This window comes from Marmota monax, unplaced genomic scaffold, assembly GCF_021218885.2.
Source record: "Marmota monax isolate L192 unplaced genomic scaffold, Marmota_monax_Labrador192_F-V1.1 WCK01_AAM20220418_F8-fsc00181, whole genome shotgun sequence".
Lineage (NCBI taxonomy): Eukaryota > Metazoa > Chordata > Mammalia > Rodentia > Sciuridae > Marmota > Marmota monax.
In genome coordinates, this window is record NW_026694276.1 from 3040261 (window position 1) to 3046314 (window position 6054).

The window sequence follows — 6054 nt, forward strand, 5'->3', positions numbered from 1 at the left end:
TAAGTGCATTTTAATAGTTTGATGAGCTTTTTCAATTATGCCTTGTCCCTTGTCCCTTGGATTGTATGGGATTCCTGTTAAGTAAAACATTAACTGATTTTTTTTTTCAGGGATGATGTTCCAAAATATTCTATATTCATCCTTTGGAAATTTAAAGATCCTTTTAAATTCAAGTCTTCCAAAAGCATTAGAGAGCTCACCAACCACTGTTGCAGACTGGAGGATGATTCAGCACCTCTTTAAGTAATCACCCCTGCTCCAGATTGGGGAAATCATTCAACAATTCTTTTAGCTTAGTTATGATGCTGTATATTGAACTAGATTAGATCCCTCATTTAATCTGCAGCACGGATTATGATTTTGTTCTGAAGACAGCCCTAATCACCCTGATTCATTTATGGATGTCTTTTCTGTTTCAAAAATCATATGATCATGTTATATATTTGACTTTTTTTTGTACTGAGGATGTAACCCAGCAGTGCTCAACCACTGAGCTACAAACCCACAACTTTTTATTTTTTATTTTGAGACAGGGTCTCTATAGTTGCTCAGGACCTTGCTAAATTGCTGAACTCTTTGAACTTGTGACACTCCTGCTTCAACCTCCCAAATTGGTGGGATTATAGGTGTGTGCCACCAAGCCTGGCCTTATTTGACATTTTAACATTTTAAAATAGTTTACTTTTTACTGATTTTTATATTTTGTATGTGTGCGCTAAAGTGCAAAAGCCTTAAATATACTTCAGGAAGTTCAGAGTGTCCACTGGGGATGATAGGCATCTAATAGATTTTTGTTGATTATTTGTTGATGATTGTGGTAAGTGAAAAAAATAAGTGATATGGCAGATTTGCAATACTGTTAATGAAATCACAGAATGAATTAGAAAAGAGAGAGATTAGTTTAAAGAGAGAGCCTTCTATGGAATATGAGATACACCTGACTGCAAACAAGGAAAAAGATGCAAGATGCTAGTTATTCAATGAAGAGAATATCAACATTGTGGTGAGCTTCATTACAGAGCAGGCCAGCACTGAATGATAAAATAATAGAAACCTTACACTTGAAAAGATTCCTTAATGTCACCTGCCTCAGCCACTTTATTTTATAGATGATGAAACTGGGTTCAGGAAGTAAGTTGAGTTTGGAGGGATGGGAGAAAGGACTGAGTACTCAAGTTCCCTCAGGGCAGGGCTAAGACTTGTTCACACACTTCTGATTTGAAGTGTGATGTTCTTTCCATTCCAGAAACCATGGAAAATTAAAATGGCATGGATGGTGATCTGCAAGTGTGTAATTTTTTTTCTACCCTGTTTTTACTCCATCCATCTTTAGATTCTGCATCATGAATCTCTTTTCTGACCTTGTACTTTACCAGAATGCTGAAACAGCCCAGGCTGTGTAATCCTCTACACCCTGGACTGAGCTACCAAAATGGGAATTTTAGGGTTTCTGTATTATCTCCTCTCTTCATGAGAAAAAAAGTGAATATGATGTGATAAAACAGGAATAGCAAGAAGCTAAACACAAGAAAGTATTAATGAGAGTATTAGTATTGCATACAGGAGTAAGAGATTAAAAAAAGGTCACGAGAAATTGCTTGCAGTTTGAGAACTCCATGAGCAGGAGTAATAAACGGTGAGGGAGAAATCAGAGTTCATTTCCATGCCCTTTCCCCCCCTCATCATATTATTCCAGAGAATTCCCAGTCCTACAGTAATCTTCTGATTCCTAATTTTTTATTTTTATTTATTTATTGGTTTGTTTGTTTGTTTTTGCCTAATCTCTTTTTCAAACCTGGAAAATTTTAGGGAATTTTAGGGAATTAGAAGCAGTTGCTTGTTTTTGCAATAGTTGCTATAGTTGAATGGCAGAAGGGTTTTGGCGTTGGTCAGGCAGTATTTTTTCCTTACAAGTTGAAAATCATGTAGTCAGTGAGTCCCTACAAAGCTTCAGTTTTTTGTTGTTGTTGTTACTTTCCTTTATCAGGTAATGCTTGAGACAATTCTGCTCTCCAAGACAATGGAGGGAGCCAAGCACTCTGTGGTGTCTGAGTTTGTGTTCCTGGGACTTTCCAACTCGTGGGAGATCCAGCTTCTACTTTTCCTCTTTTGTTCTGTGTTCTACTTGGCAAGTCTAATGAGAAACCCCCTCATTGTGTTCTCTGTGACTTTTGACTCTAAACTACATTCCCCCCATGTACTTCCTGCTGGCCAATCTTTCATTTCTTGACCTCGGAGTTTGTTCCATTGCAGCCCCCAAAATGATTTATGACCTTTTTTAGAAAACACAAAGCAATCTCTTTTGGGGGTTGCATAGCTCAAATCTTCTTTATTTATACTAATGGGGGCAAATAAATGGTGCTGCTCATAGCCATGGCCTTTGATAGATATGTGGCCATATGTAAGCCTCTGCACTACCTGACCATCATGAGCCCACGAATGTGCATTTTCATTTTGGTTGTTGCCTGGATCCTTGGCCTCATCCACTCAGTGGCCCAATTGGCTTTTGTTGTAGAACTGCCCTTCTGTGGCCCAAATGTACTGGACAGCTTTTACTGTGATCTCCCTCAGCTTATTAAACATGCTTGCACAAAGACCGACAGACTGGAGTTCATGGTCATGGCCAACAGCGGACTCATCTCTGTGGGGTCCTTCTTCATACTGATCATTTCTTACATCTTCATTCTGGTTACTGTTTGAAAACACTCCTCAGGTGGTTTATCCAAGGCCCTCTCTACTTTATCAGCTCATGTCACTGTGGTAATTTTATTCTTTGGGCCATTGATCTTCTTCTATACCTGGCCTTTCCCTTCATCACACTTGGACAAATTTCTTGCTATCTTGTTGCAGTTCTTACTCCTTTTCTGAATCCAGTGATCTATATATTTAGGAACAAGGAGATGAAAGCAGCAATGAAGAAATTTTTCTATCAGCTTGTGGGTTACAGGAAGCTATCCTAAACACTTTAAAGATAAACCAAAATGCAACTCTACACTCAATGACAATGGGAAACATGAAGTCATTAAAATTTTTGATCTAGTGCACTAGGTTACATTTAAGTATGTTACCTTGCTATCGTGCATCTCTAGTACCCTCACCAAATAAGGAGACAGGGATCTAGCAGTGAAGCTTCCCATGTTTCAGACCCTGCATTGGATAATTAATATAAATCATTTAACATTCATGATAACTAAACAATGAGTACTTTTACTTTGATAATTTTCAAACATAACTAAGATATGCTTTCTGCTCATTCTCTTTGTAAATGTAAAATGTCTCAAACCAAAGCCGATTTTCACCTTTTATCCACTACTTCCAATATTCTTAAACCTCAAAAGAAGCCAAGCAGTGCATTAAATTATTTAGAGTTGGAAATTAGTGTATTACTCCTTTTCACTGTGTGCTTTCCCTGTTTTGAATTTGTTTATGTTCTTTATTCAAACTACTTAGCAAATTGCCATAATAACTAAGTACTTGGTTTTCCTTTTTTTTCTTCTCTCCCTTCTTTAGTATCTGCCTTCCTACCTCATCCTTTGGACACTTATAAAACTCTTTTGTTATATAATAAAATTGTGGAATTTTAGATCTGTAATTTGGGAGATCATTTTTTTTCAACCTATTCATTTTATAGATGATTGTAGTCAGGAATAGAGGTGTTACATAATAAATTTAAGATGAAAATCAGGTTTCCTTACTTTTAAATTTAAAAAAATTAAAAATATATCTAAGCCCACCTGTTGATTAGAATTCCTTTGAGCTTTCTGCTAACAGACTGCTCCTCTGGCTTCTATTGACTTTCGGTTTCTCACCCCAGTGAGAAGTTACACAAATGAGGTCATTGCTCTTTTCATTGTTATTGGTTTCATGTGATCATATATCATTTCCAGTTTCTTCTTTATTTGCAGTTCAACAATAAATATCTGAGACTAAGTTTTGGTTATTTTGTAACTACATGATTATACTTTATCAATGGCTTTTTAATGTCACTTACAAAAAACCTCTACAATTAAACAGTATTCCCCTGTCCATGTGCTTTTCTACTGAGTGAATCCTCTAAAGGGCATTCACCACCACTTTTCTCATTGCTACGAAGATCTGTCTGTTTTCTGATATAAGGTTCAAGAATTTGGGGTATGTATGTTACTGCATGCCTTCCTAATGCTTCTGTTAGTGGATCATGGCTTCCATGACTGAACAGCCAGGGCACTTTAGAAATTTGGGGGGAGAAGATCCAACATGGCGGTGGGCGGAGAGGCAGTGCTTTCAGTACCCCCTCAGTGATGAGGTCAGAGAGACGCATAGATACGCTTAGATTCTACCTGCAGAGAATCTCCTAGCAAAGTTCCACTGAAGAGAGACCGGCCGGGAGTTACTAGGATTTTTGGAGGTGACAGTTTGCCCCAGACGAGTGAATCCCCGCCATGAGACGCAGAGGTCCAGACCAGCCACCCGCTGTCCGCGCGATGGCTGGGCGGCTAGTCTCTGAGATGCAGCTTGGCAGGAAGAAGTCTCTAGCCAAGCCTTCATGAAATAGTGAGCCGGGAGCTGAGGCCAACTGGGGATGGGCCAGTCCCACCCCTCCCTTCAGACAGTCCGGCAAGGAGCCTGGGGCCCGCCATAGCAGAGAGGTGACGTCACCAGAGTTCGGCTGATGGAATTCCTTCCCAGCGGAATCCACATTAGCAGGTGTGTGACTTCCACCCCATCCAGATACAAGCAGCCAGGAAACCTCAGGGATCTCTCTGGGGGCGTGTCTGTAGGGAAGCAGGGGAGATTCCCGATCCCCAACCCCCCATATCACCAGCGGCGACTCCCAAGGTCTTAGCCGCCAGTTTACCGCAGCACTGGGGCTTAAATGGGATGCACGGTGGGGCTGCAAGTGTAACTAGATCTTTGGGGAACGGCTACCGGTGAACAGGACCTGGCTGGCTGGCTGGCAGGAGGAAGGGGGGAAAGGGGCCAGAGAAGTGAAATGGCTCTGGACTAATGGGATTGAGAGACTCCCAGGAGCCGACTTACAGGGATTGCTATCGGCACATAGAGGGCAGAAGTTCGGCTCAGAGGGCAGAGCTGCACCTACTGGAAGAGAAGAAAATGGATCTCTAAGACTTCAATTTTTTTTTCGTCTCTCTCTGTACTTTTCTCCCCTTTTCCTTCCTTCTTTCTTTCTTTCTTTCTTTCTTTCTTTCTTTCCCATTTCAAGTTTTATTGTTCATTTCATTCTCCTCTAATCTATCTATCTCTCTCTCCTTCTTTCTTTTTAAGAGCACCTTCCTTCCCCTACCCCCCAACTTTCATCCCAAGCATTACATCTTCCATTACGTGTAATTGTCTAAATGCAAATAGGTGAATGTTTCGAGGATGTCTATAAGGCTCCTAAATACCTAGCTACTACCAACACCCTGATCCAATCGCCTGTTAGTATCCCCCTTCAGTGAGCAATCTTCTAAAGTAGCCAAGACATACTAACCTTCATACCATCATAGCACCTAACCTAAACATAAAGTGCTAAGAACAAACAACAAATCACTATATGCATACAGAATCCGGAAGCCTTTTATGAATTGAATGAATCAGCTTTAAAGTACAATAAAGCCCAACATTTCTAGGCATAGTCTCCCACCACAAAGGAGAGACATCAGAGATATACAAAACCAAAACAAATTTATAGGAGAAAGCAGAAACACAGCAGTCACAGAGCTGGAAAGTAAAGTGAACAACATGAAAAAACAAGGGAAAAAAGGATTAAAAACAATGCAGGACAACTTAAATCTACAGGAGGACCTAGAAGCATCAGAAACATGGATAGGGAAAGAACTCAAGCAATGAAAGCAAGTCCAAGCAATGAAAGTATATTTTGAAAACGAATTAAACAAACAAATTCAACTGGCAAAGAACGAGCTTTACGAGGAGATAGAGATTTTAAGAAAAAATCAAACAGTAATCCTAGAAATGCAGGAAACCATAAACCAAATTAAAAAAACAAATGAGAATATTACAAATAGACTAGATCAGTAGAAGTCAGAACATCAGATAATGAAGACAAAGTTAATC

At 39.7% G+C, this 6054-nt stretch overlaps 1 pseudogene; it reads left to right on the forward strand.

Moving 5' to 3' along the window:
• Positions 1-2008: 2008 nt before the first annotated feature.
• On the forward strand, positions 2009-2960 carry LOC124108718 (olfactory receptor 4F3/4F16/4F29-like; annotated as a pseudogene).
• The last annotated feature ends 3094 nt before the right edge of the window (positions 2961-6054 follow it).